The sequence below is a fragment of the Lutra lutra genome, chromosome 8 (assembly GCF_902655055.1).
Source record: "Lutra lutra chromosome 8, mLutLut1.2, whole genome shotgun sequence".
NCBI classification, from domain to species: Eukaryota; Metazoa; Chordata; class Mammalia; order Carnivora; family Mustelidae; genus Lutra; species Lutra lutra.
In genome coordinates this window covers 3,375,857-3,402,006 of record NC_062285.1, presented here as the reverse complement: position 1 = coordinate 3,402,006, position 26,150 = coordinate 3,375,857, and the positions used below count along the sequence as shown (strand labels likewise).

Below are 26,150 nucleotides of genomic sequence, written 5' to 3'. Positions count from 1 at the left end.
TTGGGTGACAACAGTGTGATACTCTATACACAAGAGTCTGCTGAGGTCATTGGCTTGCTAAGACAAGAAGGCCCACACTCTTCTGAGCAATGATAAAGTGTTCAGAATATACACAACCTGGTGGATACAATTCCAAATTACCTGACCTACAGATATCCAGGAAAATGGGACTTCATCTCAAAAGAAAAGATAATTAATTGATGCCAGCCCTGAGATGACCCCAGGTTGGAATTATCTATCTGATGGTTCTTATCTAGAACTTTATTTATTCTTTCTGGTTTTTACGTAAATTCTACTTAATTAACCTACAGTGTAATGCTAGTTCCAGGTACAGAATTTAGTGATTTATCACTGGCATATACCAGGTGCCCATTACAACAAGAGCCCTCTTTAATCCCCATCACCTATTTTATCCACCCACCAAACCGTCCCCTCCAGAAACCCTCAGTTTGTTCTCTATGATTAAGTCTATCAGATAAGAACTTTAAAGCAGTCATAGAACTATGCTTGGTGTGCTAGGAAAAATATACTCACAGCAAATGAAAGTACAGAAAATGACAATAAGGAAATAGAGAATATGAAAAGGACCAAATGGAAAATGTAGAACTGATAGAGTACCTGTAATAATAGATTCACCAGAATAACATAATTGCAAATTAGAGTTGACTGAAAAAAAGATCTATAAACATGAAGACAGGTCAATAGGAAATACCAAATTTGAAGATGGAAAAAAAAAAACCTGATGGGATCTTAGGGGGTACTGTGTAATAGGAGTCTTAGAAGGAAAGGTGACAGAGAACAAGAGGAATCTTAGAGCAAAAAGAGAGTGAGAACAAGACAAAAAATATTTGAGGACATGATGGTCAAAGCCTTCCCATATTTGGTGAAGGATGGAATTGATAGACTCAGGAATTTCAGTGAACCCCAAATAGGATAAAAATCAAAGAGAATCATGATGAAGCACATTGTGGACGAACTGCTGCAATTCAAACATAAGGAGAAAACCACAAGAGAAAAATGACAACTCCTGCACAGAGGGAATGATCTCCATCAAGACAGATTTCTCATCAGAAGCTGTGGAGGCCATAAAAAGGTGGAAAACACTTTAAACTGGTAGAAGAAACAACACACACGTTACCTCTGAATCTGATGTCCATAAAAATACCCTTTTAAAATGAAGAACAAATAAAGACAATTTTCAGAAAAAAATAAAACTCCAGGAATTCATTACCATGAGACCTGCACTATGAGAGATGCTGAACAGAATAGCATGAGGGGAAAGAGAATCATGCCAGAGTAAATGTGGGTCTTCAGGAAGAAATGAAACCTACCGGAAATGGGGAATTGGGGGGCAGCCATGAAAGTCATTATTTCCCAATTTCTTTAAAAGCATACATTTTTTTAAATTTTTTACTTTTTTAATATGATTTTTTAAAGCAAATAACACTGCATTGTGGAATTTACAAGTATGTATGTAATACATACAATAAGTAGAGTATAAAAATGGCTGGAGAGGATAAATGGGTTCATACAGTTTCATATTTCTGTATTTTACATTAAGGGTGCATCTGAAAAGTTAAGGATGTATACTGTCATTCCTGGAGCAACCATTTAAAAATGCAAATCTGTGCAGCTGGACAGCTAACTTTTTTTCAAAATAGGATTTCAAAACATATGATCTAAAAGAGGTGAGGAAAGAAGGAAGAGAGAAACAAACAAAAAATACCAGAAGGAATGACAAACAACTTAATAAAATGGTAGACTTAGATCATATCGATAATTACATTAAATGGAGTGGATTAAAACACTCCACTTAAAAGGCAGAGATTATCAGGTTAGATTATGAAGTAAGCACCAACTGTTTGCTGTCTATAAAAGATAATTTAAATATATACAATACTTGAAAGGAAGTAGATGAAAAAAGTATGCTCTCTAAATAATATGCATAAGAGGGCTGGAATTGCTCTATTAGTAGCAAATACATGCATTTTCAAGACCAAAATTTTTATCAGACACAAGAAAATTCCAAATTGATCAAAGGATCAATTCATCAGGAAGTCATAGCAAACATATATCTCTCTGTATTTATCTACTCAGAGAACCTCAAAATATATGAAGGACAAATACAAACACCATTACAGGGAGATATAGGGAATTCCACAAACATAATGGGAGATTAAAAATACTTTCTTTAGCAACGGATAGAACAACTAGACAAAAATTGATAAAGACATAGACACTCTGAATAGATCTATTATTCACCATGATCTAACTGATTTAGAACACTATGTCCCAAAACTACAGAATACACTTCAAGTGCATGTGGTATGCTCATCAAGGTAAACTGTATATTTTGGGGCATCAAACAAGTGTAGAGAAATCTGAAAATTTTGAAACTAGACAGGGTTTTGTCTCTGACCCCAGCAGAATTAAAGTAGAAGTCAATAACAATAAGTTATCTTGAAAACACCCAAATATTTGGAAAATAGTAGCACCACATTTCCTTTTTTTTTAAACTTTTTTTTTTTTTTTAAGACTTTTAAGTAATCTCCACCCAACGTGGGGCTAGAATTTATAATCCCGAGATCAAGGATCACACGCTCTACTGACTGAGCCAGCCAGGGGCCCCCATAAACACCACACTTCTAAGTAATCCATAAGTCAAAGGAAAAATCAGAAAGGAATTTAGAAAATATTGAACTGATGATAAGTAAAGCACATTAATATTTGTGGGATGTATGCAGTCTTTATAGGGAAGTTTATAGCACTAAATATTTACTTAAGAAAAGAAGAAGGTTCTAAAATTAGTGGACCATGGTTCTACCTTAAGAAGATAGGAAAACAATCATGAGAAGTCATTATTTCCTGGAGAAATAATGGATTCAAAGTACAGTGGGCCACCACCACAAACCCACTGGAATGGGTAAAATTTAGAACACTGAATGTTGGCCAGGTAGTTGAGGAAGTGAAACTCCTTCTCTCTAGGCACAAATGCAAAATGGGGCAATCACTTTGGAAATTACTGGACAGTTTCTTAAAAGCCAAATGCCCATCTGTATGTGGAGAAATTGGAAGTGTCACACACTGCTAGTGGAGACATGAAGCGGTACAGCCGCATTTGGAAACTATCTTGTCACTCCTTCAAAATGTTAAACAGAAAGAGGGAACACAAGCCATCAGTTCCACTCCTACCTAAATACTCATGAAAAAGGAAAACGGGTCCACACAAAAATATTCACGTAGCATTATACAAAGTAGCCAAGATAGGAAGCAACCAAAATGCCTATCAACTAAAGAATGGATAGATGAAATATGGTATAGCCATGGTTTGGGAACATTACTAAGTCATGAAAAGGAATGAGGAAAGATACTTCTTATGGGACAGATGAAACTTGCAAACATTATCCTAAATAAAGGGCGTATGAAATATCACAAATTGGCCACATATAATTCCATTTATATGAGATATCCTGAATAGGCAAATTACCTTTGGAGACATGAATGGATTGGTGGTTGCCTGGAGTTGCAGGGGAGTGGGCGATGTTTTTGGAGGGATGATAATATAAAATTGATGGTGGTGATATTTGCCAATTTTGTGCATATAAGAAAAAAAACAATTGAACTGTATAGTCTAAATGGGTGAATTAATAATATGTTGTGTGAGTTACATCTCCATAAAGCTGTTGTGATATTGTGATTTCTAATAAAGAAATACCTCTTTGGTCTTGGTCCCCCATCTCATTCTTTGAACCCCAGGAGAACCAACCCTGTGATTAGAAGGTTGGAACTTCCAGCTCCATTCTCCAAACTCCAGGGAAGGGAGAGTGGCTGGAGGATGAGTTAACTATCAACAGCCCATAATTTGATCAATCACGCTTGTGTGATGAGGTCTCCATAACATACCAAAAGGATGTGGTTTGGAGCTTCCAGGCTGGTGAACATGGAGGTGCTTGGGTGGGAGGGAGTGCACTAGAGGGACAGGGAAAATGCTTCCTGTCCCCATACCTTGCTCTGTGCATCTTTTCCACCCAGCTGTTCCTGAGTTGTATCCCACGTATTAAGCTGGTAATTTAGTTGGTAAATTTTCCTGAGTTCTGTGAGCATTCCTAGCAAGTCATCAAACCTGACGGGGACGGGATTGTGGGAAATTCCACAATCTATACCAAGCCAGAAGCACAGGTAACAGCTCAGGCTTGCATTGGTGTCTGGAGTAGGGTAGTCTTGTGGGACTGAGCCCTTAACCTGTGGGATCTGATGCTATTTCTGCGTAGAACGTGTCAGGATTGAGTTACAGTGTAGGACACCCAGTCAGTGCTTGCAGAGAACTGTAGACTTGCGGGGGGTGTGAAAACCACCCACGGACATGGGGTACCGAAGTGGTCTGAGTGTGGAAAAACAGATGTTCCTTTCCGCTTTGTTAGGAAACATGTCCATCTACCACACAGCCCAGCCCTGCCACATTTAGGTATTTGCTGAAGAAAGGTAACACATGGTCACACAAAAGCATATATATCAAAACAAATACTGTATTCACGATAGCCCCAAATTGGAAACCATCAATGTCCATCAATGTATGAAAGGTTAAACACAAAGTGGTGTGTTAATATTTTTAAGATTTTGTTTATTTGAGAGAGAGACAGAGGAGAACACACGTAGGGGGAGGGGCAGAGGGAAAGGAGAAGCAGACTTCCTGATCAGCATGGAGCCCCGTGCGGGGCTCAATCTCAGGACCCTGAGATCTTGACCTGAGCCAAAGGCAGATGCTCAACCAACTGAGCCCAGCAGTAAAAAAAGGGATGATAAGCCACAGTAACTGACATAAACCCTAGAATGATCCTTCCGACTGAAAGAAGCCAGACACCAAAAGATGCGTCATGTGTGATTCCTGTAAACCAGTCTGTGGTGATTGTTGAAGGAACAGTCAACCAATCCAGAGTGAGAAGTCTTTGGGGAGAGGTGAGATGCTCTGTACCATAATGCGGGAGCCGTTTCGGGACTGTAGAGAACTCTCCGAAGTCATTGAAATGCGCCCTTTCACTGAGGGCCATGAAATCACACGTGGAAATAGGTTCACTCTCATTGGTGACTAGCGAGATACACATCCAAGTTAAAAGAGGATTTTTCTTCCGACCAGATTGGCAAGAACAGTGAGTTCCACAGTACCTGTCCGAGAAAACACACACGGGCCCTCGGAAGGCTGTGTACAGACAGACAGCTGCAGGGCTCGTAAGAGCAAAAAGATAAAAACCAGTACGTTCAAATGTCCACTTGTAGGCAAATGCAAAATGAATCTGGGGCTTATGTAAATGGTAAATACATACGTGAATGAAAGTTAGCGGAATATCTGTTTATGTACCCACATGCATGTTCTCCAACACCTGACGTTAGGCAAAAAAACAAACTACGTAGAGTAGAATTCCATTTACGTAAACTCCAAGAACATCCAAACGAAGCAACATACTGTTTAGGGGTGTGGGCCACATCTGGAAAAACTTCAAGTATAAATACTACAATGATGAACACAAAATTTGAGATGGGGGTTACTTGTGGGAGTCTGCAGTATGTGAGATGGAGGGTGAGGGGGTCTTCCAGATTCTTTGGTCCTGTTTCCTTGGTGACTATGGTAGAGTATACCTGGGAATTCGTTACCTTTATTCTTTAAACACACATATACGAGGTATGTTAGATGAGATTTTTTTTTTTTTTTAGTTTATGGAAAAACAGACATGAGAAATAAAATTCAACAATTTTCTATCCTTTTTTTGGAGAGGGTGTCCAGTACAAAAAGGTGTTTTTAATAAAGCAGGCATCATGGGCAGAAAGAGCTACACCGGGATCATGAAGAGTGCTTGATTATATACTACACGTGCACGTGTGTGTGTGTGTGTGTGTGCAAAAAGGAAATCTATCTATCTTAAAGCAGCATAAGAAAATGTATTATGCTCATCAAAAAGAAACGAGAAAACATCTAATACTGAATATACTAAACATGAGTAACTTACACATTTGATGAAAGAAAAAAGACCTAGGAATATATGACCTATCATCGACGTAGAAAAACGCCTATTCAGATAGGCTGAAAAATATTCAGATAGGTTGGAAATGTGCAGGTACATGGGGCAAAAATAAAGCAAATGAATGAAAATGAAATTGTAAAGGGAAATACAATTTGATTCAAGACAATCATAAGAGACAAAAATGTAATATACCGGAAAAATGAATCAGAAGATACGATACTTAGGAACAATACGGCTGAAAAATTCAGAGAGCAACTGTTGATAAAACTTTAGGGAAAATGGAATTTATTCAGAGATTTTAACACATTTGTTGGGGAATTTTCAACTCAAGTATACAAAAAAAGTCCAAAACATACTAAGAATGCAATTTACAGCAGTTTCATGTTTGTGGGTAGGTGCGCATGTGTACGTGTGCACACATATGTACGTACAAGTATGTCTTGTATATAACTTTACAGATCAAAATAGAAATCCACCCTCTGCAGCCCATCTGGAACATTTACCAGAAAAAGATGATGCAGTAAGGTACTCTGCATATCTTAATACATCTATAAGGGGAAAATAACAGTCCAAGCTTACTACGTATACAGTCAAATTAGACCTAGGTAATAAATGAAGCTAGAAAAAGCCCCTTGTTCCAAAAAGCTAAAATCGTACTATGAAAACACTCCTAGGATTAAAGAGGAAATCGTAAGAATAGTCCAGAAAAGTTGAATGACCGAGAGAGCAGCACATATGAAAATGTGAGGGGCAGGGAGAAACATGGCTCAGATGGAAGGTTCTACATTTAACTGTGCACACAGGGAAGGCTGAAAGCCAGCTGAATTTTCTACTCAAGAAGCTAGAATAAAAAAGGAGAATCAGTGAAATCAAACAAGGAAGAAAGGAATCGTGAGGACAGAAATCCCTAAAACAGAACTACTACGAAATTGGAGTCTCTGTAAAGGTGAATAATTGAATCTCCGTTAGGGGTTATGAGGAGAGAGAGAAAATGCAAGCAAAAACCTGGAGCGAGAAAGAGAGAAGTGCAGTCACCAAAGGGTGGTCAGCCAAGAATGCAAGAAAACTGTAAAATTCCAACCTCAGAAAGTCTATGAGATCATTTATCTCAAGCACTGCAAGACAAGAGCCGCAGTATAATCTCCACAGATGAAGAAAATACATTCAAACGTCTTTATTTATATATTTAAAAATCCTCCAAACGCTAAGGAATGTTCTTCATTCATTCGGTTGGTATGTACCAAGTGCCGGTACTCAGTTCTAGGCATTCTGTCTGCACTGAACTAGAACTTGGATACAGTCCTTCTGTTTTCATGTCAATATTCATGCAGAGAGATGGGGAAGATAGTGCATCCATTTATAACCATTATGTAAACGCCTAATGAATTGGCAAGTTCTAGAACTGCCTCTCATTCCTTCACATGATGATTTCACATTTTTTTTTGTTTTGTTTTTGTGGTTTTTTTTTTTTTTTTTTTTTTTTTTTTTGTCTTTAGGAAGAGCAGCAGCCTTAGCACAGGGACCCACTGTCGATGCAGAACCCTGACGTGAAGATCCAGTTCTCAGATGAGCTGCACAGCTACCGACTTTCCCTTTCAGAGGGGAGACAGCTTGTGTGCGTGAGCGTCGTCCGCGACTGACCTTTCCTTTCCTTGGAGAAGACCCGGGAGGCATTCCCAGACAGGTTCTTTGTATTTCCTCAGATCAAAAGTGGCTCAGATCTAATTTTTTTTTGCAGGTGCTAAATAAAATCAAGATGAAGTTAAACAGATGGTCACACCTCCCTCTTCTCATCTCAGTTAGTCAGCCTGATTAAAATGGTCATTCTTCCAAAACTTGTGTATCTTATGCAAATGCATCAAATATTTCCACAAACCATATGGCCGGTATCCTAACTTAAGCATGAGTGGATTTCTGTGAAAAGTTGGTTTTGGCACCCACTCTAAGAATACACTCTTGGAGGCTCTCAAAGGAATTCTGATGAGTTGTTTTTGTTTTTGGTATACACCTATAAGACGTGGAAACTTTTATTCGGAGTATTAAAAATATTGTCATAATACTAGAAGCATTAATAAGAAACAATCTGTAATCTGTACCCCCCAGAGTAACTCACTGGGCACTTGACAAAAGTGAAAGGCTTACGGCATGCCTAACAAATTTGCATGTTAGCCTTCACTGAATTTTTTTAAAAAGTCTTAATGACTTAAAACTCATTATAATTCTTTTTCTTTGCTTATGTAATCTGAATTTAACCAAACCCCGTTCTTCACAGGGATTTGTGTACAACAAGGGGTCTAGCGTTTTGAACAAACAAGTTGTCAGTTTACCGTGTCAGCTTACGTGACCGACCTCTCCTTGCCGGGAGTGAAGTGGACTGGCCATCCTGGCCCAGGGCAGACAAAGCTGTGAAAGCTCAAGAGTAAAACCACCTCTACCCCCTTCCTTCTTCTCAAACTACAAATGCATAATAGCCTACTTCACAGACACTTACCTGTGTGATTATCATGCACACCCAGGGAAGAATATGTCACCATCTGACAACTGGTTTCATCCGATTAGCCTATTTGAATATTCTAGATCATTTTAAATCTAAAGAGCTTTGGGAGAACACCAAGAGCTCATAATATGCTCCAATTTGGAACATAAATTTATTCAGCACCTGTGAACATAGCTTGAATTGGCATTGTTTAAAAAAAGTCCACTCCATTAAATCTATTTGGAACGACTTTGAAATAATTTTGGGGTACCAAACAGGGACTCATTGAGTAAGTAAAGTGAATTTCTGCTTAGCCCCTTCAAACAGGCTGGTGGGGGAGGCAGGCTATGGGTTCAGGCTGTGGGAGTCCTCTTCCCATTAGCCATTCTGGACAATTCCTTGAGGATTTGAGGTCTTGGGTTCCACACAGTTAGGGGGATAATAAAATCTCCTTTTAGGGAGAGTTTGTGAGAATTACACTACATAACTTACATATGTAAAGAACTTCTCCCAACAAATGCTTTTGGAGCTCAGTAAATTCCATAAAGGGAAGACGTGAAAATAGCAGACATTTCTGGCGGGGGGGGGGTGTTGTCACTGATTCCATCGTTTTAGATTTCTGAACACCTTTTCAAGACGTTGATGAAAGCGGCTGCCCACGTTTAGAAAATTCTTAAGCGAGATCTCTGTTGTATGGGGATATTCTTGATGATCAGGTTAATTGAGACTGTCAAATTCTCTCTTAATTGCTCTGAAATTAAATTACCAATGAATCCCCCGGCAAAGCAAATGTTTAGTTATTCATACAAACATAGGTCACAGGCTCAGTCTCCTCTTGGCACCCTGGTACGTATCCCTCATTTGATGGAATTATAAATATGCTCCCATTTAAAGTGCGGAAAGGTTAATTACTGGTCCTCCTCAATTCAAAATGTGTGATTTTCAAACAAATCTACATTTAATTGAATATTTTACCGAAGTAATTTTAAAATGTTTTGTAAAATACGCCGCTAACATACGAGAAACGTTCTATAATGTCCAGTTGTGTTAACTAACCAAGTAGTCAAACTTACTTCCCCTGCGGTTACTTTCCAAGTATTCCGAAATAGAAAATTTTGCACCCTCCAAGTGCACCCAGTGGTGCAGAAAAGAATGCAGAAAAACTGCTTTTCAATTTACTCATTTTCTTTTCTTTTTCAAGATTTTATTTATTTATTTGAGATATAGAGAGAGAGCACAGGAGCGGAGAGGAGGGCAGGCAGAGAAGGTGAAACTGACTCCCCGCTGAGCAGAGAGCCAGAGAAGCAGGGCTCAGATCATGACCTGAGCCTAAAGGGACACTGAATGACTGAGCCATCCAGGCGCTCCTACTCATTTTATTTTCTATCTTCCTCCTCTTGAGTAAGGTCCTACAGTGTGATTTCCATCACATAAATTATCAACTGAACAAGAGAAGATTCTCCTGCTGGTCGTATGTCAAGTCATTTATTCCTACCATCACGCAGATCCTGTATCGGGCCAAAATCTCTGGAGTTACTTCTGCTTTAAAGATTATAATCTGCTTTTACTACTGGGGCTAAACCAGATGGCTCACTTTATACACACATTGTTACGATGTAACTGATGCAGTCAACGTAATGGGGCATTTTCTCCTAGGGTCTTATGTTGGGAGGCGGGACGCACCTAGCTCAGGCTGCTATAACAAAAACACCGCGGGATCGGCAGCTTATAATGGCAGAAATGTATTTCTCATGGTTCTGGAGCCTGGAAGTCCTAGATCAAGCTGCCAGCATGGCTGGATTCTAGCGGGAGCCTCTTGTAGGCTGCTGAGGACCATCTTCTCATTCCATAGGGCCGAAAACAGTGAGAGGAAGGCAAGGACTCTCCTGATTCTTATAGCGGCAGTAATCTCATTCATGAGGCTCTAACTTTACGACTGCATCTAATCCTAGTTACCTCCCCCCGGTTCCACCTCCAAATACCATCACATTGGTGTTTTTGACATAGGACTTTTGGGGGGACACGAACATCCAGTCCTTAGCAAGCACCTTTCAAACCACAGCAGTCATATGTTCTGTTAAACCATCAGGCCATTGTCCCTTTACATGATTCACTGGCAATCAGTGGTGATCAATAATTTTAGTCATCCAATTTGTACGGCTACACAGACAGACCAAACCCACTGTAAGCTAGAACAGGTGTGAATTCAAAAATCTCCTGTCGTGGGATGGTTGGACACCGTGGGAATGAGATTTCTAGGATACCCAAGAAACCAAGTGGCAGATTTGGGGCTCTATGTTCTACATAATACAAAAGTGATGTGATGGAAGCAGAGGAAGTGAAGGCAGTGTGCACAGATGACTCGATCTTCCAGAAAAAGTGGAGGCTGGCCTGGGGACCTCAAGGATATGCTGTCATCAGTTCATCTCCTCTTCAGTATAGTGGGTCACTTTTTCACTTACCTGAGGCTCCTAGACTGAGTATTCCTTCTGTATCGGGAGCCCAGAGCTCCCCCTGAGCATACGAACCATCTCCATCAACAGTTCACTTAGATGAATTTGGGAGTCCTAAGAGTGCCAGACTGTATCAGGTTCCCAGCTAACTGGGAGGCTGACTCACCTTACCAGCCCCCTGTCAATTTTCTGAATGATTTCCATGTTTCCATCAACCAATCCCAGTCTTCTCAGACTTTGGAGGCTCCAAAATGCACTTTCCAGCTCAGGCGTAACCTGAAAGCCAACGTGTGTACTTGGCCACCGTCCCCCGCCAGGGACTCTAATCATTACATTTAGTTTCATGGGATACAGGGATGTGTGCTTGTGATGGGACTGGGGGCCACCCGTCCTCATAAGGGCTGCTGACATTTACATTTTTAGAAACCCCTGGGCCCATGATACAGGAAGATATCCACTTGGGTCTTTCAGACTGGTGCACGTGTCATGGGACATTTTCTCCGCTTCCTGAGATAGAGCCTAACCCCTCTTCCAGAACCTAATGGCAAATATGTGACTTGCATTTGGACAGTCAGGCTGGAGTATTTCCTAACTCCATTTTGGTAACATGTGGTAACATGATTCATAGATTTTGCAAGCTAGGAACTTGGGATGGTAAGTGGCGTTAATAACCCCAGTCAGCACTCCAGATCTCATGACCAAATCAAGAAAGGCCTCCTCACGCCCTTCACTGTTGAGCACAATAGCAGGTTCATGCAAAATAGATACGGTTCAGAGTAGGCTTTTACTGAACTGGGATGAACATTTGGTATATTTGGCTGCAGTTGGAAGTTAACCTTTACCCTGTAGAACCCAGAGCAGGAATCCCGTTTCTAAGTGTGCCTGCTTTTCTGTGTTAATGAGATCATGATGACTACTCCTGTCTTTTTTTTTTTTTTTTTAATGGTAAGAATAATAAGTTGGTTTGGGGGATGAGTAGCAATTTTAATCATTACTGAACTCTTTTCTTCCTCTCCTTCTCCTTCTCTTTTTGCCTTAAATTTACTACATAAATGTTTGGAAACTTGAATTCCAGACAACAATACTTCACTGTCTTCTGTTCCTGATCATAGAAACTGGTCTACATAACGGATCCTGACTTGTGAGACTGTCGCCTCTGGGGTGGGTCTACACCCACAGAGACCATCTCTTTCTACATGGCTTTGGATTTGTCTGGCCTCTTACGGGATTTATTACCTTGCCCTTTTTATCATTCGTCTGCATGTTATACCCGTCCCTGCCTTCCACGTGGCTCTTTGATGTCTTCACCAAGACGGCTTCTTATGGAGGCCCCAGTAGCTCTCATTTCCCATAAAGAGCCTTCCCTGCCTGCAGGTCTCCCTCCCTGACCCCTTCACTGATTCCTGGGCATGATCGCATCCCCGCAGGATAATCGACATACCGATTTCCGGGAGCGCCCCATAACAGCTACAAGGATGGAATTCATATGTAGGTAAATCTGCCCAGAGGAAGGAGATATTCAAGATGCTTGTAGCCTTCTGTGGCCAGCAACCGGATAGGACCTAACCGCTTCCCAGCAGCCCCTCGACCCCTGTTGCCAGTAGTGCTTTCACATCCAGACTCTGGACAGAGGTTCTGAGTAGAGGAGCCCAGTGGCTCAGGGTCTAGCTTCCTCTGTGCCCCATGCCTGCTAGATGGTGCCTATCTATGGATAGGCATGGAGCCCCCTCTCCTTTCCCTGCTGGGTCCTGTCTTGTGGTCAGTCTGGTCTCCAAATCTGGGGCTTGGCTCCTTTTTCCTGCTCTCATCACTCTGAGGACCAGAGTCCTGACCCCAAGCCTACTTCCCATGACTGGACCCTTGAGTTCCCAGCCCTCCCCTGCAGACTGGACCCAACCATATCTATTAATTGGGTTGCAAGCAAAGGTTGAGGAAGACCCCGAGAGCAGGTGTCGCACAGTGGAATGTGGGTCAGGGGTCAGTAAACACCAGTTGACTTTCCTTCTTTCTGTCCCCCGTTGGGACCTCCTCTCACTGCTTCATGTCATAATAATAGCTTCAGGCTTCTCATGATTTCACTGAATAATATTCCATTGTCTGGATTTACCCATTCACTTACTGAAGAATATTTTGGTTGCTTCCAAGTTTTGGCAATTATGAATAAAGCTGCTATAAACATCTCTTTCATTTTAAAAAATCTTTGCAGCCAAATGCAGGTGGCATTTAATTCTTTACATCCCTCCCCACCCCCAATTCCCAGGCACGTTCTCTTCTGCCTGGGAATGCTGCCACTTAGGCTTTGAGCATCATAAAAGAAAATCTAATAAGGAAAGAAATTGTGGAGGACTCCTGATGAACGGGAGGGGTGATCCTGTTTAATTTGTCTTGGAGGATGGGGCTCTCCTCCGAGGCCCCGGGGACATCGCCCCTGCCCCCAGTCCCCAGCCGGGTGCTGGGCCCCACTGGAGAAATGCTTACAGCACCCTGTCTACCCCTGCGTGTGACATAGGTGCAAGTGTTCAAATCTTGGGGTGTCCCCCAGGAATATTTGACAGTTAACACACAGAAGTTATTAGTGGGTATGTCTCTATTTGTGTAAATGCATAAGATATACGTATGGTTTTGTTTTTAAATTCTTTTCAGATTGGAAGAGGAACATTTACTAGGTGCCCTCAGAGGACACAGGTTTGCAGCCTGGCTTGTGTCTCCTGGCTGGGCTGCTGCTGCTCACTCAACAGGGTCACTGCTAGTCCGAGATGATGGCTAGTCTCTGCCATAGCTGGCCCTTGTCCATTGTGAATCTGTGAAATGTGTTATTTGTTTCACTTCCCTTATACTAAGCACGATTCCCTTCTTTTAAAAATATGAACCCATGAATATATGATCACTGTTGACAACTTAGAAAAAAATAATAGAGGTTTAAAAAAAGATCACCCAAAACCCACAATCCTGCTCGGATACGATGACCATTCTGCAGCTCGGTGTCTCTGCAAAACAGGGGTCATGTCTGTCTTTCGTGTCATTGGCACCTGACTCCGGGTACGGTCGTGCTTATAATATTAATTATTTTCATTCTCTGCAAGAAAACAATTGCTTGGTTTCTCTAAAAGACTTGTAGCTTCCCTCCTGAAGCTACAAAGAAAAGCTGTAAATAAATTAATCTTGAAAAGTTTGTTGTAAAGTGCCAGCATTGTCTGATCACTCTCAGATAATTGGTGGGCTAATCGGCAGGATGTTTTCATGTTCTCACATTTGCCTCTCTCCCTCAGAGGGAGTGGGGGGGGCATTGACACCATAGTCCCAGTGGATATCATTAATTGTCTATCAGAGGTGAAAGAAAGGTATACATTCTGAAACCACTAGTGATTTAATTGAAGAAGAAACATTTGAGCAACTCTTATGTAGAGAAGACATTCCGTACATTCTTAAAATAAAACAAAGTGAATCTTGCTCTAAATTTCCCTTCTTCTCTTCTGGAAGCCCTATTATATTTCTATTTGGCTCTCCTTTTACCTGTCAGTAGGCATGAATGTACATTCCAAGTGTGCTCTGAGCTGTTGGATTTTATATATATATATATATATATATATATATACACATATTGCACATTTAGGAAAAGAATAATACTCATAGGAAATTCTTTTCCTTAAAAGGGAAATCGTATATACGCATGTTCTCGCCACACACCTCTACTAATAGGCATTTCCAGGGTCTGCTTCAGAATCTTCGACAGTCTCCTGATGTCTATATATGGTTTGACTAAAGTCAGAGGCAGAGTTTCTCTTTTTCTTGGAGAACGTTGCTGCAGGGAAAGACCCAGAAGTACAAACCGGCATTGTCATCCACACCTTCTGGGAAGACAGCTGTCTGTCCTTAGCAGAGGGAATGTCTTTCTTTCCTTTTCTTCCCACTGTTTCTTTCATTTAGCAGCAGATCTGACCATCACAAGACTTTTGTTTTGTTTTGTTTTCGGACATACCTGTTGGGGGAGTTTTTGTGGGTATTTTTTAAGTAGTACCAATTGTCATTTTTTGAAAACAACTTTTATCAGAGCATCTAAACCACCGCTTAGGTTAATATTATTCTCTGAGAAGGAATTCGGGATAGTCCTGGGACGTGCGTTCCCGGTGTACTGTGCAGAATTCTCTAACCAGCTTCACGGAAAGTCCAGGTACTTTCTTTTTCTTAAATGCCTCACTCTTATTTGCGGGGTGTCGGGGTGGGGGCAGAAAAGCCTGAGAGCTGTAGACTCATCTTCTGCAGGTAAATTCTCATGTGAGAATTTAGAATTTACCATGGTTGACTGTTGCCCTTAGTGAACCTCTAAGGGAAGGAGATGCTGACTTTTTTATCCAGTTCTGAAGGCGTGTACATTCTGGGATCAGCAGCTGTGAAGACCCAACAGTCTTCACAAGGGTCACTAAATGGCGAGAGGCCCAGGCAACCCCTGAGCAACCTTTGTGCTCCTCTCTCCTCCTGGATGCAGGGAGCCACGGCATTCCTACCAAAGTGAGTCGCCCCTGGAGGGAGTCCCACAGCTTCTGAGTATCTGCTTGGCGATATCCATCCGTCTTTCACTTTGGATAGTTTGAGGTCCCACTTGCCAGTTCTGCCCATATTGAACTGCCTCAGAACCAGAAGAAAGATGGATAGTGCTAAGTGTTATTAGAGGAAAAGCTGCAAAGTGATATTCTGTCCTTCTCACATACTTATTTTCCTTGATCTTAATTTAAGAGACCTGTACATTCAGTTTCGTTCACTCCTATTTTATTGTATTTCTCTCATATATTAAGTATTCCTTACAAATACTTTGTTCATAAAAATGGTAGGGTTAACTGATCAGCATATGAACACAATAATCCTAATTGATATTAACAACTTAGCATTGCTTTATTATCATAAGAAATGACAGTAGTTTTTGATTATTGAAATGTGTGGAGCTTTAGATATGCTATTGTTAAGAATGACCTATAGGAACACTGTCATAAATAAGGTATAAAACTCAGCCAGCCACTATCCCTGACATTAATGCTGTATCTCAGGTCAGGAAACCTTTAGTCCTTCCTATGAATTTTTTTTTTTTCTGCATTTCTTGGAAGAGAAGATCCTGTCTCCTATCGAGTTGGTTGTAAGAACCTGTACTATCTGCTTCAGGAAAGGGCTTCTATACATGACCCTGGTTGGTGCCTCTGGGGTCAGAGAGTGAACCCTTCAGAGCTATGAACACGTTGCGTGACTGTATGCGCCTGCTTGTTAATATACCTCTGTGTGCATTTCTATCTATAGATCTCTACCTGTTGCTATCTCTGCTTATCTATCTGTCTATCTATCTATCTATCTATCTGTCTATCATCTCTGGAAGAAATTGACCTAAAATTTACACACATTAAAATGATGAAGCATCTAGGCTACAGGAATATGCTCATTGTAAACATATGAAAAAAATATAGAACATTACTTTCTGGACATTGGACAACTGGCAGCCTGTGAAAAGAGAAACCAACAAGGTGAGCCCTAGAATTGCCTCAGATCCCAGCCTAGAGGCATGTCCTGACCCTACCATGCAGGGAGAGGAAACTGAATTGACCTCTGGAGATCTGGCTGCATTGAGGAGACTCGAGAGTGGCATTTAGGAGGCCAAGGTGGCTACAGTATGGAGGCAGAGTTCTTGTAGACGAGCTGCGCAGAGGGAGTTGCTGAGATCTCCTGTGGGTCTTCTCTAACCTCCGGTCGAGAACTGACTTACACAGTCCTGAGTGGGGGACCACATGCAGGTGGCAGCAGACTCAACATGCCTGGACCTTGCTCAGGGCCGGTAAGAGCATGTGCTCCACCAGTCAGAGTGGAACACATGTGTAAGACATGGAGTATCGATTCGAGTCCAAAGAAGGGCCACACCTTAACTGTGGGGCTAACAGTCCTAGCGTAAAGACTGTTCTTGACTGGGCCTGTCAAGGCTCACAAGTGATTAAAATGACTACAGTAACTTAACTGCATGCCAGAATGAAGGCGTATGCTCTTTAATTAGCAATAATTGCACCTCGGATAAACCTTATTGGCTACAATACTGCCACTGTACAAAGCTGGCATATGCTCTTTAAAGGAATACAACAGAATCCAGCACTTGACAATGTGAAGTTCTCAATGTCCAGCAACAATGAAAACTTACCAGGCATAGAAAGAATAAGAACAAGAATAAGAACATAGAAAGAATAAGAATAAGAAAAATTAATCAGTAAAAATAAACCTTGAAATGACAGAGCAGATGGAAGTAGCAGAAAGATCCTAAAACAGTTATTACTGATCTTGAAAATATGTCGGATCATATAAAGGAAAAGATGGGGATGATGAAGAGAAAGAGGGAAGATTTAAAAAGATCTAATTGGAATGTCCAAGGATGAAAACTTGCAGCATTTAGAAGCCAGTCTGCAGAGGTGGGAACATAGTACTTCTATATCTTCCCAATTAGGGCTACAAATCATAATCTGGACAGAACAATTGAACTGGGTCAAGCTGGACTCTAAAAATTATTCTGCTCTTTTAAGATTAACCTACGACCTTTTACCAGACTTTTTCTTCTCAAAGAATCTGGCCCAGCAAACCCACAGACTGTCAGTTGCTCTATTCTTGAGGATGAAAAGGGCCTGCCTAGCCCCCCAGTGCCAGTCATTCAGGATGGACAGCCTAGAAACTGCCACAGGCCAAAGAGATCTCATTGCTCCTCACCTTTGAAACTCAGTGTATTCAGGTTCTTTCTAGACACGGTTTTCTCTCCACTTCTCTCCTGGCATGCAGGTTTTCATGTCTGAAACATTAAAGTATTCCTTCTCTCTCACCTGTGTGTGTGTGTTGTGAGGGGTGTGTGTGTGTGCCATTCATGTATGTTGAATACTCTGTGTGTGTACATGTGTGCAATGGTGCATGAATATGGGAATATGGGTGGACAGATGTGTGCATGCATGTGTCATGCGGTGTGGGTGGCATGGAACATGCATATTGTTGAATGTTTTGTGCTGTGTCACGCTTGTTTTATGTGTATATGTGTGCCTGTCTGTGCCATGTGTGCACATGAGTTGCATGGTGTGTTTCATGTATGCACATGCATGCACGTGTCATGTGATAAGTATCACAAGTTTTCTGTGGGGCATACACATATTGGATGTTGTACGTGCATGCATGTATGCACACGTGTGCTGTTTTGTGTGTTGTGTGTCTGCATGTGCGTGTGTGTGCTGTGTATGTGTGGATATCCCCTGGCCAGCTCCCAGGGCTCAACCTAGGCCTCACATTTCCTGCAAGAATCTCAGTTTCTGGGGCGCCTGGGTGGCTCAGTGGGTTAAGCCGCTGCCTTCGGCTCAGGTCATGATCTCAGGGTCCTGGGATCGAGTCCCACATCGGGCTCTCTGCTCAGCAAGAAGCCTGCTTCCCTCTCTCTCTCTCTCTGCCTGCCTCTCCGTCTACTTGTGATCTCTCTCTGTCAAATAAATAAATAAATAAATCTTTAAAAAAAAAAAAAAAAGAATCTCAGTTTCTCCTCTTAACCAGAACTCATCATGCTCCGTTCTAAAGGCTGATTGTGTGTATTACGTAAGACCACAAACCCTTTGACAGGGGGTTCATGTTTACTGCTTCTGCCCAGGACTTGGTATCTTAGGTAGAACAGGGTACCCTCGTGCCATTATTAGTCACTACGAAACTTTAGTTTGGAATTGAGATCCCACCAATCTTGGACAAATCACAAATACTGAGTGACGTTGACATTCCCTTGGGTGATGACGTCAAAAAGAGACAGAAAACAGGGTAGGACAGTCTCATTTAGCAAAACACTTTCCTGTGTGATAAGTGGCTGCAAAGATGTCAGTGATACTTGGTGCAAAATGACCATTGCACTTTTTTTTGGACACTGAATATGCTTCTTTTTAATGCTAGAAATGATTGAATCTAGGAGATATACTGAGCATTATTTGGTCTATTGTCTCATGACCTGGATGGGAGGTTTACTTTGCCATAGTATTTCCAGTTTGCTTTGAAAAAAATTTCATTTTGCCAGTGAGTGATTTGACAATGTATTTGATAATCCACTTTGGGTTAAGACCGTTTATTTCTGGGCTTGCTAGTTTTTTCCATCAGGTCATTTATTAGGGGTCTTTAATTTAGGCAGTGACTAATTTTTTTTTTTTTCCCTTGAACCACATTGTTGAATTCACATTATCATTATCACCACAAACTCTTTGTCCAGACGGTTCAAGAAACACTATTGCCTGAGGCTAGGGGCGAGTTGACTGTCTTTCCCAAAGGAAAGAGCCAGAAAAATCATTTATCACTTCATCCTCTTCCTTATCAAGGGTTTCTTCTCCCTGATGGAGGCTCGTCCCTGCGGCTCTTTGGAAATTGACAATTCAGGAAGAATCAATGGGGAGCTGCATTTTTGACGGATGAAACATTCGAAAATTCTATGGCATTCTTCCCGTGACCTTTTCTGAAGACAGATAAATAGCCTTCCAAAGGTTGCATTTTATTTTATGTTCAAAAAATCTTGCCAGTCAAGGTGTATTAGAAGCAACCGAGTTGCATTCGGCTCGTTCCCGATACAAAAAAATAAATAAATGATGGGGACGGGGAGATAGTAGAACTTAGAGACGTCTTTTGGAAGAGGAAGAGAAAATTACAAAGAGAGAAACTTCAGTACTGCGGGGCTCTGAGCCACAGGGTGCGAGGCTACACGGAAGCTCTCCATTTCCTTAAAGATTATTTCTTTTATTTCTTTGCTTAAAGGTGATTGCTAACCTGGCATCCCACCCTGCTAGCTATGTCATACTTGATACATATAATTTATGTAACGTCCCCCCTTGTGCAAACCTAACACCTTTATCCATAAGGATGGCTCTCATTTCGTGGCCCATGCTATTTATGGAGGAAAAAAATTAAATACGTTGAAACCACAGCACACCGGCAAGATGAAACATGGCCTTAGAAAAGTGTCGGTATTTAAATTCAGTGAGGCCAGAGCAAATGTAAGGAATGATGATAGCATAGGACTCAGAAAGTACCTCATAGAGTTTGTTACAGGATTTGAGTGCGGGGACGGAAAGGAGGGGAGCATCTTGAAGAATTTAAATAATAATACAGAATAGGTAGAAAGGATAGAGTGAATGAAGCCCCAGCCTATGGCCAGTGATAGAAAAAAATGCTTTTGGAGAGTCAGGAAGGAGAGGGTGTGCTGCAATGAGGAAATTGCCAGACTGTGGGCAAATTACTTTCCTAAATCCCGCCTGTAGTCTGTCAGAATTAATATATCTTCAAATGTTTCAGCTATAATTTTATTTAGCTTTCTGTTGTGTTGTGCCATGTTTCCTAGGATTTAGGTTGGCTGGGAAAAGAGGTCCCCGTGTTGCCCTGCAGTGACATTTTACATGGGTTTGTTGCCGGTATTAATGCCATTAACCAGTCGTAACAGATCCCGTGTACCGAGTGTTTACTGTGTTATGTACGTCACACGCCATGACTTCTTCATTCCTGTAACAATCGTAGGGTCACAGAATTGTTATTTTGTCCGTCTGATAATGTCAGACCCTGATGACAGCGATGGCTGGGAGAGGTTTTAGGGACTCTTCTGGAGGCAGTTAGATAATTTAGCCTCTCAGGCTCCTATGTTGAGAGATCTGTTACCAGTGTGTTCCATGTCACCCACTGTTGTCTTCCTAGATTCGCCAGTAAAGAACCACCCAAATTCACGATGAGGAAATAGAGAAATAGTCTCTTCTGTTAAAAACAGTCTCCGTGAAAAAATTTCACACGAATTATTGACAAGTAATAGAAAATATGACAAAAACTAGCCACTTTGACATAAGAAACACTGGCTATGTCTAAAAAATTCTGTAACTCAACTAAAAAAAAATGCAATGAGCTTTCTAAGAATGAGATAAAACCCTTAACATAAAATATCTTCAGTAAAAATCCCAAGAAGAAATATTTTTTCAATTGTGACACAGGCAAGTAAAAATCTCTAGAAACCTCAGAGGGCCTTTGCTGTATTTGTGATGAGTTAGTCAAAGAGTATAAATGGGGGAAAATCCTTCTTGAGTATAGATGTTCATTTTTTTTTAACGTTTTCTCTGAGTCACAAAAGTGAAAAACATTTTGGAAAATGAGAAGAGTTCTTAGAATTTCAGGTAGATGTTGTGAATTTTAAATCATCTCTTTCTATCTTCCTTATCATGAAATCCTCATTGAATGCAGATTATGGGCTTGGCCCTGAGTAAAGGCAGGAAAAATAAGACAAAGGACGTATGCTCAGAGCACTCCTGTCCAGTAAAAAGCAAGTGTGCAGCAGATGAGGAATAGACATGAGAATGTGAGATGTTACTCCTCATGGGATAAGATTAACACATGACTTATAAACTATCTGCCCGTTCCCATTTTCCTGTGTTCAATTCTGGAGACATATGATTTGATTCTTTTTCTATAAATGTGATTGCAAGTAAGACACTTAACAATACTAAAATTTTACATGACCATGAAGGTAAGAAACCTGGAAAGAGTAGTATCTCTTCTGTAGAAGTACAATGGGAGAAGAGGAGATCGAGGTACTAAAATGAGACTTAGGGGATGACAGTCTCCAGCCATGGGTTAAAATGTTGTCAAAGGATCTTTAGGAAAAGCGTGAACTCTTAGTTATTATTTAGAAAGATTCATAATTCCATCACATTGTTCACATAAAATACACTTGTCAAGAGACTTGTAGAAGTAGGAAAGAGGAAAATACAAGAGAGGAAATGAGTCAGAACCCAACTAGTCCTCAGCCTAGAGAGTGATCAGGCCAGCACCCTTAGAGCAGGTGGCCACCGGGTGTCCTGCGTAACATCTGGTTGGCACTCTTTGGAGAACCGTCTGCTGCAGGAGGATCGTGATGCTATTCATCAGTGTGTCCCCAGCCCAAAGACCTTGTGTTGGCCATCAGGTGGTCATCCGGGGCTCTCACCTCCCACCTCAAGTGTCTCGGGATACTCCTTCCAGCTCTATCGAAACTTCTCTTTCCAGGGAGCTCCAGTGAGTGTGGTGTTTTCCTCTGACTGATTTCCCAGGGCTGATTCACGGCCCAGTCTTTTCTCGCCCCTTTTTATTGGCTCCCCAAGGAGCTACCCTGCTGCTCCATCCCTGAAGCCATTTTTTAAAAATATATTTTTTATTTATTTGAGAGAGAGAGAGAGAGAGAGAAAGAGCATGGGAAGCAGCAGGCAGAGGGAGAGGGAGAAGCAGACTCTCCCCTGAGCAGGGAGCCCGATGCGGGGCTTGATCCCAGGACCCTGGAATCATGACCTGAGCCTAAGGCAGACACTTAACTGATTGAGCCATCAGGTTCCCCTGAATCCATTGTTTTATCGACCTCCATTCTAGACAAAATTTCATAGTTTGGAGCAGTATTTCCTAAAATATCCTCGGAACACTAGTTTTATAAAAGCTCAATACATCCTCCCTTTCCAACAAATAGAAGAGATTTGAATAGTTGGATACCTGTTCACAATGTGTCCAAGACTCTGCAAACTCCTTGAGTAGAAATATACTCTGTATCTTCATTTGTTCCCATTGTTTTACACAGTGATAGGACTATGGCATCATTTTGGCCAGCATACCTGAGCACGCATGCTACAGAGTATAGTCTGAGAAATGCTGCGCTCCCATTCACAAATCCTCCTGAGAAAGACACGGAACTTTTAAGGACTGGCAAGGCCATCTTCAGAATTTAAAAGTTCCGCGATAGCAAAAGAGCAGTGAGACCAGGAAATATTCAGATTCCTTTTGGCATTATGCGCTCTCCTTTCTAGCCATTAGTGTTTTTGGATATGGTGCGCAGTCACTCCAGAGACCTGATTGGGTCACTTGAGCTACTGGGGGGTTACGAAATGGAAATATTGGGGAACTCCAACAGGCTGAGAGAAAAGGGCATGAGGAAAAAATTATGTCTCTCATCAGCGAGGTGAACAGAAGGTGGGTTTTCCTGTGGTGTAAGCTGCATGCCCTCCCAGGGTCTGTGTGCTCTGAGAAAGTCACAGCCAAGAGCCAAGTAAAGATGTGTAGGGTCCTGCTTCCTCCAGTGTGAGTGACCGTGTGGGTCCTTCAGGTGAAGTCTGTCCAGGGAAGATGATGAGAATCAAAGCAACTTCAGTTAAGAGGGGAAACTAGTGTGTGCTTCTTGGAGTTTCCTGAAACGCCACAAGAGGGGTAACGTTCCAGGTGCTGCTTCATGGGATGAGGAGGAACCGCCGTGTGTCACCAGGGAACAAAACACAGTTTTATCCTCACTGTGGTCTTATTTGCTTTGGAATGATAGGATACGCTGGGAGATTTCTGGGTGGAAGTTAGTGGTCTGTGAAAAAGCCATTAGTTCTCTGAGAACATGGAAAAGTGCATCCTAGAATTCGCTTTGAAGCACTCCCCAGAAATCATATGATTATCCTGTAAAACAGCTCTCCCAATGGACGTTTTTTTCAGGAGTGGGTATTTAGAGTACAGTGTTCTGTTTTGAATCTTTATGGCATTTTGTCATTCAGACCCTGGCATCCTTTGGAATTCAATGGGTCTCTCTGTCTGTTCCTTTGCAAAGCTCTTCGGTGCATGCTGGCGATCCTTCCTGAGCACTTAGTACTCTCTGTTTGTCCCTCGTAAGGCTCTGCGAAGGGCATCACTGTTCTCACCATCATGATCCTAACAGATCACACCCCTTGTCTTGGCGGAACTAACGCTGTCTCCAGGCCAAGGATTCTTCATGACTGCTCTGTGGAGCTCTTTTCCTGTCCTGTAAAATCTATCCCGAAGAAAGGAATACATAACTCTCCTGTGTCTAGACCCCAATATCATTTTCATTATTTGCCTGGGTTTTTCACAAAACGTCTCCCCAGCCAAGTCCCAGATTATTAACAGTGAACGTTAGCCAGTGTCTAATTTGTTTAATAATTATGTCTAATGTTGTTAATAATAAAACACATCATCAGACATTTGGAAAATCATTCATAACAGGAAAATGGAAAAAAAGGAGAAAGAATAGAACAGTGTTTTATCATGGCCAATTTGAAACAGATTGGTGTTTTTTGGTCATTTCCACTGTAGTTCCAATTACTGAGATATTTAAAAGGCCAGCATTAAAAAAGGCAACATATTGAAAAGAAAGCATAGAAAAAATGTCCAGACCCATTTAAACAGTGTTCTTTTGCAAATTGGTGTCAACAGCCATTAAACCTTCATAGGAAAACAGTAAAGAGAAACGTACACTTCAGTTTGAGAATTTGCTAAAGCAAGGACACAGAACTGTTTTGCTATAGGCTTCCAACATTTTAGCTTCTCTCATTTTTCATGGTGTTTTGCATAAAACACCGTTAAGGCCATTGAATGGCAAACAGGAATTACCCCATAGTCTGAAGGAGGCCATCCAGCATGATGGTTATAGCTGGGCTTTGGGGCGTGAGCTGGGATGGTATGACCTTCTTGTCACTTGTCTGCTGATGCGTGAGATCTTCCAGAACCTCAGCCATGCTTCCCAGACCCGCTCCGCAGACGCAGAACTCATCCATGAAAGATGGCACCCTGTGGCTGGCTCACCATGGGTCCCTGTGAGGTGAGTGAGTACCGCCGGTCTGGTAAGTGCAAGCCCTAGTGCTATGAGTGAGTAACATGGTGTGTTTCCAAGAGTTTCCTAGTTAGAAAGTCCATGACTGTCCCATTCTTCTTCATACAATCATTTCAACCCTGTACAAACGGAATTGAATTTGACTTAAAATTTTTGTTCTTAAAAATGCATGCGTATTTAGAATTGCACATTTCAGAAATTGAGAACGAGGGAGAAAACTTGCACAAGCCATCCACTCTCCATCCGTCCTACTTGTCTATGTCTCTTCTAATGAGTGGGACATTCCTTGACACTATGATTTTAAAAGTTTTCTTCTCTCTTCCCTCATCAGGATTCCTTTCCTATGATAAATCATGTTACTTTTCCCCACAGAGCCGTCTTCTTGGTGGGCTCAGCCCTGTTTAGTTTTCTCCGCCTGACACTTCAACGCTCACCTTGAGAAAGAATTTCAGGCAGCTGGCCAAATCACACGCCGTTTGTCTATGTCAATATTTATGCTGCCTCTTCTCTGACTCTATGCAAGTTTGTCTCCCTCAGAATTAATTATTAAGTTCTCAAAGGGGTGTTTCCTTGGATAAGATTGTCTTTTATATAAAACTGCAGGCTTTTTAATTTAGGGAAAAATCACAAATTCTGAAAATATAAAAATGGTCCATGTTAGAAAAGAAAAAAAAAAGGTTTATGCTTAATTTCTGCCTTACTCCACGTGAAATTTCTTTCTTTCTTCCTTCCTTCCTTCCTTCCTTTCTTTCTTTCTTTCTTTCTTTCTTTCTTTCTTTCTTTCTTTCTCTCTCTCTCTCTTTCTTTCTTTCTTTCTTTCTACATCACTTGTCCACCTTCCATGTAATTTGGCAGAGTTACAATCATAATGTAGATTTTATTTTTTTTAACGTAGATTCTTTTTAACCCAGAGATCACTTTCAATTCCTCCACATCACCTTCACCATCAGCCAATACCAAAAGAAGCTGTGAAACAAGGTCAGGGATTTGCACAGTTGAGGGAAACGGGGGACACGGCAGAAATTGGACGTTATGGCAGAGGGCAGAGATTAAAAGCATGGCGCCTGGAATCCCACCACGAGCTCAGGGGCCCACTCTGCTCAGTAGCTGTCATACATCCCCACTCTGGGCTTCTGGAGCTTACTCATCCAACGGGTGCTCTGACCTCCAGCTCGCAGAACTGGCGTGGGGATCAAACGAGGTCCTGCCTCTGAGCAGTCAGCAGCTACGTGGCGGTCATTACTGTTGGTGCCATCATTATTCCCCTTGATCTGCACCCACCATTTGCAGAGTACCTTGTCAGACACGGGGGCGGGGAGAAGACAGTGGGTGAATCTTTGTGTGTTCTTAAGCGTGGTCTACCTGTGCAATCATCGCTGACCAACTGGCTGTGGCATCCCAACCTACTTATTATCAGTATCACTTCCCAATCTGTTGGCTGAGACTCTTCAGACTTGTCTCCCCCGTGTCCCCACGCAGGGTGAAGAGCTGTGCCCACAGGGCTCACCAGTTTGGTGGATTCATGCGCCTGGCTACTGACTGATCTGCATTCCAAGACTCAAAGCATGGGGCATGTCAAA

General features: G+C 41.7%; 1 non-coding gene across 1 annotated transcript; it reads right to left on the bottom strand.

The window, feature by feature from the left end:
• Positions 1-16,892: 16,892 nt before the first annotated feature.
• LOC125108039 (U4 spliceosomal RNA) lies at positions 16,893-17,031 on the bottom strand. The gene has a single exon (XR_007129739.1). It is a non-coding gene; the product is annotated as a U4 spliceosomal RNA (small nuclear RNA).
• Between the last annotated feature and the right edge of the window lie 9,119 nt (positions 17,032-26,150).